At 42.2% G+C, this 12490-nt stretch overlaps 1 protein-coding gene across 3 annotated transcripts in view; it reads right to left on the reverse strand.

The window, feature by feature from the left end:
- The window catches only part of DGKH (diacylglycerol kinase eta), a 749224-nt gene that overhangs the window by 189236 nt on the left and 547498 nt on the right, over nt 1-12490 (reverse strand). The gene's annotated exons all lie outside the window — the stretch shown is intronic.

The following is a 12490-nucleotide window of genomic DNA, read 5'->3' on the forward strand; positions in this document are numbered from 1 at the left end:
AGGGCCTGGACCCGCTGGAGCCAAATCACTATAGACCTATATCTCTGCTTCCTTTCCCCGCTAAACTATCGGAGTCTCACGCTGCTTTCGAAATATATATGTTTTTACAAGATATAGAACTCTTGCTTCATACTCCGGCGGGTTTCCGTTCCTTACACAACACCAAATCAGTTGTGCTATCTGTAATCAATGACTTGAGGTGGAAAGAAGATCAGGGTAATGATGCAGCACTGTTATTGTTTGATTTCTCTGCGGCCTTTGAGATATTGATAGAACGTGTGAAGGATGTGGGGATGTAGGACACCTCACCTAAACGGACTGAATATTTCTTGAGGATTGCAATAAATTTGTAAAGTTAGGGCCCTATACCATCCAGGCAAAAACCCTGGTTTGTTTGGTCCCTCAGGGATCCTCATTATCTCTTCATCTATTTAACCTCTGTATAAGGACTCTTATAGCTGAATTGGTAAACAGAGGTTGTAATGTCTATAAATATGCGGACGACACCCAGTTAGTATTTCATTTGGATGACACACCTTCAGTGCACATATAAGTTTCAAAACACCATGAGTTATATCTCTTGTTGGGTGGAATGGAGACAACTTAAATTAAATGCTGATAAAACAGAAGCTATCTTGCTAAGAAATAAGACTAAGGCTTGGTATCTACAAAACTGGCCTTTGGATCTAGGCCTGTTCCCTCACTAGTGATTAAGAACCTGGGGGTGATGATTGATGGTACTTTGTCTATACAGACTCAAGTGAGAAGATGTGGCCTAACAGCTAGGGCGGTTGACCTTAAAGCTGAGGCATTGGGTTCGAGTCTCAGCAGGGACGCTCATCATCCTGTGATTCTGGGCAAATCACCTAATCTTTTGTGCCTAAAAAGGTATGTGTCAGTCTGTAACGCAGAAGGAGCTCATGTAAAGCGCTCTGATACCTTCACGTCTAGTATGCACCATATAAAACTCCCCACCTAAAAAAAGTGGGAGCTTCAGTGTCTATATGTGCTTTTCTTTTGAAAACAATAAGGAAAATAGACCCTTTAGTGTCTTTGGAAGCACGTAAAGTAATGGCTATGGCTTCTATTTTATCCAGGTTAGACTATGAAAATGTGATTCTAGCTGGCCTGCCTTATAGTCTTCTACACAAACTCCAGGTGCTACAGAATGAGAAAACCATGCTAATCTTTGGTGTTTCAACACATACCCATGACACACCACTTCTGAAAAAGCTACACTGACTCCCTGTGAAGCAAAGTATCGATTTTAAACTTTGTTGCATAGTTTTTAAGAATGTACAAAACTTATCTCAGAAGTTTGTGGCAGACAAGATTACAAGATATGTCCCTTCATATAATTTAAGAGCGGCCACATCTAATTTAATGACTGCTTGCAAATTTCGGAAGGCAGGAGTTTTGTGGTGTTAGCTCCTGCTACTTGGAACTCTCTGCAACGGACAATCCACCAACCTGGGGACATTTTTTCCTTCAGGAAACACTTAAAGACCTGGATGTTTAAACAAGCCCTTGGGATTTAATTGGAGTCAAAAACAACCCTTCCAACTAGTGTTTTACTTCAGCACCAAGAGAACTTTTGGTGTACGTGCGTTCCTGGAACAAGTTTTAATATATTTGGGAGGTTGTTTGTGCAAAAGTTTAATGAACCACAGTCTATACCGTGCAGCACATACATCGTTTCAGATCGCCTCTTGGGTGAGAATTTATTTTGCAACCCCACTTTGTAAGCTGCAATACTCAACACTTAAAAGAAGAAGCCTCGATGGTTCTTTTTATAACAAAATTCAACTTTGAAAAGTGTAATCTTGAAACTTTTCTTACACCCTTAGCTTTCTATGTTTAGAGAGCCAAGCTCGGGAATTCACTACCAGACATGATAAGGAGCATTAAAGCTCACCAGTAGTTCCGAAAGGCAGTAAAAACAAGGCTGTTCCCAAAGGATGGGACAAAACTTAACTGTGCCTTCTCCCACAACACACAGATCAGCTGCACACAGAAAGATGTTGAGTAAAATCAAAACATGCACCTAAATCTCGAACTCCTGTTTGCACCATGTGTAAGCACATCCACAAGTTCACTGCTGCATAATCAGTACACCCTTCCACATCTCACATGTGTTGTTAAAACTCTTGCCTCATAGATCAAATTGTAAACCCATTCATGCTCCTCCAAAAACAATGAGCGAATTGCCCTCTCAATAGAGGGCTCAGAGGTGAAACTGGGCTTTCTCAGGTATATATGGGATTTTGCAAATGCTACGACACCACCATACACTATAACAAGCATTTGCAATGCAATAGGTCTCGCATTAGGAAAGTGTGAGCTATTGGTATTGTAAATGACACATTTTTTTAATATGTGTCGGCTTTGAAAATATATAAGTTAATAGCATCATTATTCACAAAGCCAATAGCTTACACTTTCCTAATGCGAGTCCTATTGGCTATGGAAATGCTTGTTGGCAGCAAGCAAGGACAGTGCTGTTGTGGTGCTGAGTGATGATGTGGTTGGGCTGAGTGATGTGGTGGTGTATTAGAATGATGTGGTGGTGTATTAGAGTGATGTGGTGGTGTTCCAGAGTGATGGAGGGTGGAGTTGGAGGGTGAAGTTGGAGGGTGGAGTTGGAGGGTGGAGTTGGAGGGTGGAGTTGGAGGGTGGAGTTGGAGGGTGGAGTTGGAGGGTGGAGTTGGAGGGTGGAGTTGGAGGGTGGAGTTGGAGGGTGGAGTTGGGAGGGTGTGTGGTGGTGTTCCTGAGTGATGGAGGGTGGAGTTGGAGGGTGGAGTTGGAGGGTGTGTGGTGGTGTTCCTGAGTGATGGAGGGTGGAGTTGGAGGTGGGGGTGGAGGGTGAAGGTGGAGGGTGGAATTGGAGTTGGAGGTGGAGTTGGAGTTGGAGTTGGTGGTGGAGTTGGAGTTGGTGGTGGAGTTGGAGGTGGTGGTGGAGGTGGAGTTGGAGGGTGGAGTTGGAGGGTGGAGTCGGAGGGTGGAGTCGGAGGTGGAGTTGAAGGGTGGAGTTGGAGCTGGAGGGTGGAGTTGGAGGGTGTAGACGGAGGGTGGAGTCGGAGTTGAGGGTGGAGTTGGAGGGTGGAGTCGGAGGGTGGAGGTGGAGTTGAAGGGTGGAGTTGGAGGGTGGAGTCGGTGGTGGAGTCGGTGGTGGAGTCGGTGGTGGAGTTGGAGTTGAAGGGTGGAGTTGGAGCTGGAGGGTGGAGTTGGAGGGTGGAGTTGGAGGGTGGAGTTGGAGGGTGGAGTTGGGGGGTGGAGTTGGAGGGTGGAGTTGGGGGGTGGAGTTGGGGGGTGGAGTTGGGGGGTGGAGTTGGAGGTGGAGTTAGTGGTGGAGTTAGTGGTGGAGTTGGAGAGTGGGGAGATTATGAAGAGAGAGTTAGGTGGGGTGAGGTGGCATAGAGAGGGTTATGGGGTGAAGGAAGGGTGGGTGAGGAGATGGTAGAACGGAAAAGGGAGTACACGGAATGAGCAGAAAGGTGGGACACGGATACAACCATTGTGGTGAGAAAGAAAAAAAATACCTTAACGTAGCACAATAGTGCCAGACATAAGAAATGACGTATTAAAACTCTGATGTTTTTTTAGCATGAACAGTTTGGTTGAAAATTGATGGCAACTGAAAATTGAATGCTGTAGAAAGCAGGTGAAATACTCCCTGTGCTCACTTGAAGAAAGTGTGTGGGTGTCCTGTCTTATTCCACGAGGTTCAATGCCATACTGTTTTTCATTAGAACCTTTCAACAACATGGATTCCTATTCAGATTTATTTCACATGGATTTATCTGACGTAAATATGCGGAAAATCTGACATAGATGTGACTTATGGATAAAAGTTGGACCGCTGTTGTGCTCTAGTCTAGGCAGCTTATCAGAATGTCCCTATTCCTTGCTCCGTAGTTGCGAGACTGACTATCTTGATGCAACTTTTTTTAAAAATAAAAAATATTTTTATGTGTGTATATTTTTCCGGCTATACACAACTTGGAAAATGTAGTGGGAAAATGTGGTTTGGAAGACATTTAATTTTTTCTTCACGTCTACACCTTTCAAAAAGCAAAACTTGCATTTCTCATTTAACGAAAAAAAAATCTTCTAATTTAACCAAAGATACTGAAAATGTAACACTCAGATATCAATAGTTGCGTGCCACGCCTGACTAATTAAATTAAGTGCCTGCATTAAAAACGAGCATTGACAAAGCCAATAGGCCTGGTGCTAATGCCCCAACACACACAGAGTCCGGTTCCTGTGTCACTTGCACAATTGCGCATGTTTTATGAGCGCCTGGGAGAAGCGGAAATGAACCTTGCCAAAAAGGTTGGACGTACAGCAAGGAAAGAGTGATTACACGTCTTGCTGCATAATTTGAAAATCGTTCTTTCAGGAAGTGCATGGTTTCTTCTTAGGACAAGGTTCCAAATGTGATATTTTTCTTGATTTATTAATACTAGCGAAAATGGCATAAGCCACGTAAGAAAACATACCTTATGATCGATATGGGGTTGTGCCAGAATTGTCAGAAATGCTACGTAGGTGTGCCTGAATGTATTATGTATGTTCACAAAGCTAAATTAGTTTCATCGGCTGACTTGCAGAACAAGAAAAGGAAGGGGCTGCAGCCTCGGCTCCTGGGCTCCGGGCTGGAGCCCTGGAGTGCCCTGTCTGCTGTTTTGCCCGTGGACTGAAGGATAGGACGGGGGAGGGGGCAGGCGTTGGGGGATGGTCCTGTAAACGAGCGGTGGAATAAGAATCCTATTGCTAAACTCAAACGTCATAGGGACATCACTAGGAGAGGTTGCTGTATCTTACGGTGATTTCCAAACCCATATTAGTAAAAGATAAGGTATTCCTGCACTGTGCTGTTTTATGCTGAACGTCGGGATTCGCAAGCCTCTGAGAATGAAGCTTTGCTAGATGTGACTCTTATGGATATAAGTAGGACCGCTGTTGTGGTCTAGTCTAGGCAGCTTATCAGAATGTCCCTATTCCTTGCTCCGTAGTTGCGATACTGACTATCTTGATGCAACTTTTTTTAAATAAAAAATATTTTCATGTGTGTATATGTTTCCGGCTATAAACAACTTGGTAAATGTAGTGGGAATATGTGGTTTGGAAGACATTTAATTTTTTCTTCACATCTACGCCTTTCAAAAAGCAAAACTTGCATTTCTCATTTAACGAAAAAAAAATCTTCTAATTTAACCAAAGATACTGAAAATGTAACACTCAGATATCACTAGTTGCGTGCCACGCCTGACTAATTAAATTAAGTGCCTGCATTAACAAGGAATGTCCTGAGCAAATGGTGGGGGCCTGAAGCAGTGGAGTGGGAGAGGTGAGGGGGGAGTCCCGGGGAGATTAAGGGACAGAAGGCAAGCGGCCGTGAAGTGCAGGCGGGGGGCGGGGAGCAGAGCCTTTGAAGAGCCAGAGTGAGTGAAGTGAATAATTAGGGGAGGAGAACTGGCAGGCTGATAGGCAGAAGGCTCTGGCAAGCTCGTGCACGAGGCACGCACTTCCCAAAATCCGCTGGAGAGCCCTTGGCCTTAAGTATGGTATGGCTGCATTAGGGCTCTTTTCCTATTCCTGCGGAATAGGAAAGGGGCGAGCCCTAAAAATGACAGAAACAAAGAACACCAACTTGGCAGTAAACCAAACAGTGTTCCCTTTTTATGGCATTATATTTGCTCAGCAACAGATTACCTAATGGTTTATAGTTTTCCTAGCTAGGGGTATTCAGGCATTAAGATTTACTGTATATGGTCATTGATCAGATGTTTGATATTAGGGGTAATTGGGACAGTAGGAGGCAAATTACTCGTATTGATAGTGTCATTTCTAAGAAGGTTAGCTAGTAATGGTAGGGTAAAACATGATGGGTACAGGGTACTTACTGCATGTTGTGGAAGTCCAGCTATTAAGGGATACTTAATCATTTAGTGTCACAGTCTCAGTCCCTAGTCTTAATCTTCTTTTAAAAGCTCATTGTAACTGCTTTCTAAAGGTAGATAACAGGTTGTTGGCTTACACCTGGGAGGGAAAGGTTGCAGAGGCTTTGGCACTATTTTCCAATGTCCCTGCCTAAGTTCCCTTTTCACCAACTGCCCTCTACCGAATAGTCTGTTTAGTGGCAAGTGAGAGATCAGTAATTGGGAGCCAACATTTGCATGTAACTTGGGAATTTGACTGAAACTTATTTAAACAAGGGGCCAAAGATTTTGAGACGGCCAAAATACAGTTGAGTAGAGGCAATTCGAAAGAACCTAAATCCTCCCTGGACTGTGACTTTTCAGATTTTGTCACAATTGGGCTTCCATTGGAGTAATACCTCCAGATTTGTCACATATAGATAGTGGTAGATAGAATTCTAGGAATTGTCTGTGAGATACACCTCTGACCATTTCAAGTTCTACATTTCAGTATGGAATATTATTAATCTTGAATGCTAGAGAAAAATTATTAAAGTCTACTTTTGTCAGTGGTTGCTTGATTCTCCTGCTGAGATAGTCTTAATCCATGTGACTAGTAAAACGGATAATTACCTTTGAACCATTCTCATATAAACTGGGATATTAAAAAGACAACAATGCCAATATTGGCAACATATTGTTTATTCAACAGCAATTCCGAACCAGACTTCAAGCTTCAAGTTTATTAAAAGACAAGTCAACCATTCTGGCTTTTGGTACATCATATAAACAAGCACTAAACACTATATATAAGAAAACATATTATTAAAACCAGTCAAAATAGGGCAAAGGGATATTACTTCTGGAAAGGCAATAAACAGAGGAGGCGAGAGAATAAGAATGGAGTAGGAATGAAAAAGTAAAAAGAGAATTAAGGCAAACTGAGAACATTTCAGCCTTTGTAGCATCAGGAGTGTATCTTCTGTTATAATTTGGAGTTTCGTAAGAATTTCTGAAGAGTAAATCACTTGAGCAATCCGTCATCTGGAAATTAGACAAGTGAAGCAGTGGAGGATTCGAATTCTTCATTTGAAAGATTAGATTTACATTCTTGGGAGGGGAAACAATTCCTCTCACACCCAGAAATCACATCAAGGTGAGCATGTGCTATATAAACAGCATGTCTCTGCTCATTTCTCCAAGAGTGACACAGTGTGTTTCTGGGACTCAAATAATATGGTGCACATTAGAAAAAAGAAATTTGCAGTTTAATGAGAATTTGGATTCTTGGCTAGGATCTAATTCAACCAGTCATTGTTTTTCCTTCAGGTTTCATGTAGATTACTCAGTCTGCATCCTATATTAAAACATTGGAATTTTGGGCACCAATATTCCAATGTTTGTCTTCCTGTTTCTCCATTTTTAACTTAAGACTATTCTACCCTCAGTGGGTGGAATGTTCTAACAGCCTTATAGCCCATCTGTCTCAGGCTAAACCAGTTGATAAAGGCCCTCTCCCTCATACTAGGCCCTCACCTGCAACTCTGGCTTATAACACAGGTTCATAGCCTTTAACATCCAGTATGGCCCCGGGCAATAGGCAATAAGGCTGTAAGAAAGCAAACAACTGTTGGAAGTCACTTCTTTGGTAAAGATCTTTCAAAAGATCTGCTGCTCACAAAGCCGGAGTTTCCCTTTCATTCAGGCCAAAGTTTTGCTCTTCAGGGATTACTAAATAAATGATGTTTTAGTACCTTTCTACCGTTATCTAATCCTTCCATTTTTGACATGTGGCATACCTTTACAGAACTGGAGGCTCTTTGGGTCATCAGAGCTTTTGAATGGAGAAAACTTTGGGGACTTAGCCATCAGCCATTTGGTGTACAAAGTATGCCTTTCTCCCTGAGACTGGTACACTTTACAGTTCCCGAATAGCACAGAGAGGTAGACACATACACTGCTTCTATCAAGCTGCCACCTAACAAAACTGATAGGAGTGGCCACAAGGCTCGAGGTTAGGGTAATCTGAGTACTGCAACTCTTGGACCGAGACCAAGATACTTTTACAGCCAAGAGATTGACTTGTTGCAGATAGTGACTCGGGTCATTATTTACCTTTGGGTCGCAAGTAGATCATTCAACCCTACTCAAAAACTCTGTAAAAGATTCCATCTCATTTGCAGATCTAGTGTTCCCGAATTACCACACCAAGTTGCTGTTCTGAGCCCTCAGCAGAGGAGTCTCTTTGGCAACACTGTGGCAATCTGTGCTGTTGTATAATTCCCCACACCTTTGTGATGGAGAACTTTTGTTTGGCTGGGCCTGATCCCATGAGGAAAAGCAAAAAGGCAGCCTGCCCATGATCGGCCATTAAAGGAATACTCTGTTCTTTTTGGCTTCTCATTTTTCTATCGATCAAGTACCTATCTAAAACAGAATGGGTTCGTTTTAACTGTTGGGCGTGACAAACGTGGAAGGAACACTGGGGACCACTTGTAAAGTTACAATAGTTCTGGCTGTTAGGAATGACTCTTGCTGGTCTTGCAAGCAGTCATATGTGGGAGTCCCATGGGTATCAGAAGTTAGACTTTAAAGACTGTGTAATCCTTCACAGGAGTTTCTGGGTCCTTGACTTAAGGTGCTACCATCTGTAAGTATCATGGACTCATATGTTTTAAACAGCTGGAAGATGCTTTTTTGGCATTTTGTGACTGATGTACTTGAAATGGGGACCTCATTTATTCCCACTGCAAAAAGGCTTTAACCTCATCAGCGCGGCACAAATTTGTGCGCTGTGCTGAACGTTCTATTGGGCTTATGGACTCATGACGGAACGGTTCCGCCATAAGCACAGGCCAACCGACGCTCATGATGGAACCGTTCAGTCATGAGCATTGAAGGGGTTAAAGCCAATCAAACTCTTTATGACTGTTGTTTCCTGTTCTAAGTGCAAACATCCACTTGTCCCATCCCTTCTAAATGTACAGGTCTCTGGATTACAAGTAAAATGAAAAAAAGCTGGAGATAGGGGTGGTGGTTGTGGTGTGAAGCAGGTGATTGTGCTAATAAAGCCCAGAGCAGTAGTTAACAATGTTAACCGTTTGCTGCCCCACGGTACCACACCTAATACAGTGCCCATTGTGCTACTGAGCTTTTCACGCAAACTGCCACTGTCAAAAACAGATCTGAAACATAGGCGATGATGCACCAGGGATAACATGACAAGTTATCTCAGACTTCATCAAAATGTTCCTGGTTTGAGAAGTGGCTAGCCTCTCACTTTGCATGGAGATTGATTGGGCGAGTACAGACACGCCATGTACAATGTGTCATACATAGCCTACTTTTTACCAACTCACTGAAACACCATGTGGCCATACAGTTGTGCAGCTGCAGCATTCACCTGTCCGGCGAGGGGCAAAGTGGGAGAGACAACACAACCTTTCTACTGAATGTCAAAAAGAAACAGGAGCGAACAAAAACCAGCTTGTCTGCCAAGTCAGGAGCACACCACAGCCAAATACGCTGTACCATATGATCGTAGGCAGAAGGAAGGACAATTGTGCAGCTATATCCTCTATTCCTTCATCCCACAGCACCACCCACTGGCTCAACCGCTCTCCAAATCCGATAAGTGACTTCATCTCACACAATTTTTCGGTCAGTCCAGATTTATGCCCTTTGAAAGATGATTCGTTCACATCCTTTATGGGGACCAATATCCCTCACTGTCCTTGCAGCTCCTGATAGGTTGCGCCAAGTCTGGAACATCCCAGAGAAGAAACCCAGCCAGCTTACCTCATCAGACCAGGTACAATAGGTTCATGCTCCTTCTTGCGCTACTGGCTATGTATGTTTTATTGGAACAGTAAGATTGGAAATGTGCCCCAATATGTGACACTGAATTTCCTGTAATACTTTATTCTTATAATTAAATTGTCTTTTTATGCCAGGTTTATTGTCAATATTATTAGTAATGCCATTTATTAAGTGCTTACCACAGCAGTCGTCTCTGACACAAAAAAAAATGCACCAAAAAAAACATCTCCAGCAGAGGGCGGGCTGCAGGTTGATTGGGTGGTGGTAGTTGTGCCTTGGAAAATGTTGGACTACGAGAACAGACAGAATTAATAGTCTTTTTGCCTACAGTGCTTATAGCTGGTTATCCCCTGTGCCTGAAGTGGAATGGATGACTCAGGCCCCTGCTCCTGTACCACAAACACTTAGAGATTTTTAATTAAAGCAAGCTTTTTTGTCTTTGTCAACAATGACGCAGTTTACGTGGCTGCACCAAATCATGGTGCGACATATCAGTTGTTGTGTTTTCTCTTTCTGTGGAGGACATGTTTTGTTTTATATTTTAAAGTAGGGGCTCATGGCATGTCACAAAAGGGAAGACTAGTTCAGGCGCCGCAAAAATTCTACGAGGCGTGGACTTCCCCCCCAACTTCCAAATTCCAATTCTCACATCGTTGTGATCCAAGCGTTAGGAAAAAGTTTGTTAAACGAGAAATACCACTTCTTTTGAAGTGGTCAATGAATGTCCTTTCTCTTTTTTCTATATTTTAGATGCAATTTATGCTTTGACTATTCACAACTTTCCTCCTACATGATGGCTTCACTTCAGCCTAGTGATTTTAACCTTGGCCTTTCTATGAGCCAAGAAATAATAAGAAATGCCATTCTTTCTTGCCTTCACTGTCTGAATTATGTCCTGTATATAAGGTTCTCTAATGGATCTTTGATTCCTATTTTATTTTAATGTCCTTATGTAAAGCACTCTAACACACATTCTGGAATTGCCACATAAAAAATTGCAAATAAAAAAAATATTTTAGTAAATGAATGCTATTAACATTTAGTGACGCTGTGTCAACTTTAGTAATTTATAATTGCGGAAAAACGAAACATATGCAGGCAGACAATATGCGGTTATAGATAATAATGTAATACTTTTCTGACAGTAGGTCAAATATAAACAACTGCTTCTTAGGAAATGAGCATGGACCCTTTTCTACGTTTACATACGAAGTCCAATATGCTGTAAAGGTTGGACACATTGTTTAGTCTTCAAAATGTATTACTAAATCGAAGGGTATCTGTTGCTACGAAGGCAGTGTGTGCAAGTCAAGTCGGTTCGTTGAAAAAACACACCTAACGAATGACATCCCCTAAACCCTATTTACAACATAATCGCCTTAGACTTTACCTAAATTGCCGTCTTCCTTCACTAGAGCATCGTCTCGTCAAAGACGGCACGCTTGTGACAGAAAACGCTGCCAAACAGCTGCGCCATATTTAGACAGATGGGACTCCTCGGGCCAAGCTGTATTAAAGGTACGAATTGAGAAACCCCGCAGAGTAGTAATCACACAAAAAAGATGATATCTCGTTGCAGGTGCACACTTCAGTTTATATTTAGGATTACTTCAGACACCGCATCTCCCGTTCCCGATGCAGACTAAGAGGACATGTTTGCGGCTGCCAAAACGTGAAATGTTTCCAGTCAATAAAAGAACGTTCAAAGGTGTTGTTATCCTGCCTAGGTGCCTCATCTGTGTCTAAAACGTTCAAAGGCTAAGAGAATCACTGTCGAGAGAGAGAAAAACAAGTACAAGCCTTGACAGAAACTGATCCCTCACCCAGGCGACCTGACAACCCACATTTGACTGATATTTATTTAGAGCACAAATCCGTTCATTACACAACGTGCCCGCGTTATTGTTTTTTAAGAAAGTCGGAAATCCAAGAATTAGGTGTATTCAATAGATTCACCTTGTGCATAAGATATACCATGCTTGCAGTGTTTTTCTGTTTTAAGTGGAATCTGTGTATATATATATATATATATATATATATATATATATATATATATATAATCTGAACTCATTCGGACGAGTTTAGAGAATGTATAAAAAAAACAGATTTTTTCTCTTAGAAATATGAAATTAACTTATGGAAACGGCATGGACGGAATCAAAGAAACAGTCTTGTGGCTAGGAAAAGCAGAACACAGTAAATAAGCATACAGAGTCATGAAATTTAGCAACTCTCCTGGCTGATGGACCAGCTACAATTAAATACATTTCCCCTAAATCATTTTCCAAGTGGTGTACTGGGTCATAAAGAGCCCTTAACAATAAGTGAAATCCCTTCCCTCCAACTTAGTAGGAGAGTTTCAATTCTAGGAAGCTTGTTTTAAGTACTTTCAAGAATCAATGGAACACCCTGATCTGGACAAGAACTTCTTACCCAATGAGTACCAGTCTTCCATTTGCACTTTTTCAGTCACCTAGATACTTCTATTCCACAGTAAGGCGCAGTAATAAGTCTCTATCGTCTCCTTCATATACATATCTATCGATGTATATGGTATTTCTGTAGCGTAAACCTAGCCAAAAGGCAGAGGAGCATTGCCCATGGTCAAAGACAAGCATAAAGTCAACAAGTAATAGGAGAAGAAGCTGGGTTGTGGCCAGTAGATGCTTTGCGGTTAGGAGTTCTTTAACCCCTTCCATGCTGATGACAGAACGGTTCCGTCATCAGCATCGGTTGAGCTGTGCTGA

This window comes from Lissotriton vulgaris, chromosome 8 (assembly GCF_964263255.1).
Source record: "Lissotriton vulgaris chromosome 8, aLisVul1.2, whole genome shotgun sequence".
In the NCBI taxonomy this organism is placed as follows: Eukaryota; Metazoa; Chordata; class Amphibia; order Caudata; family Salamandridae; genus Lissotriton; species Lissotriton vulgaris.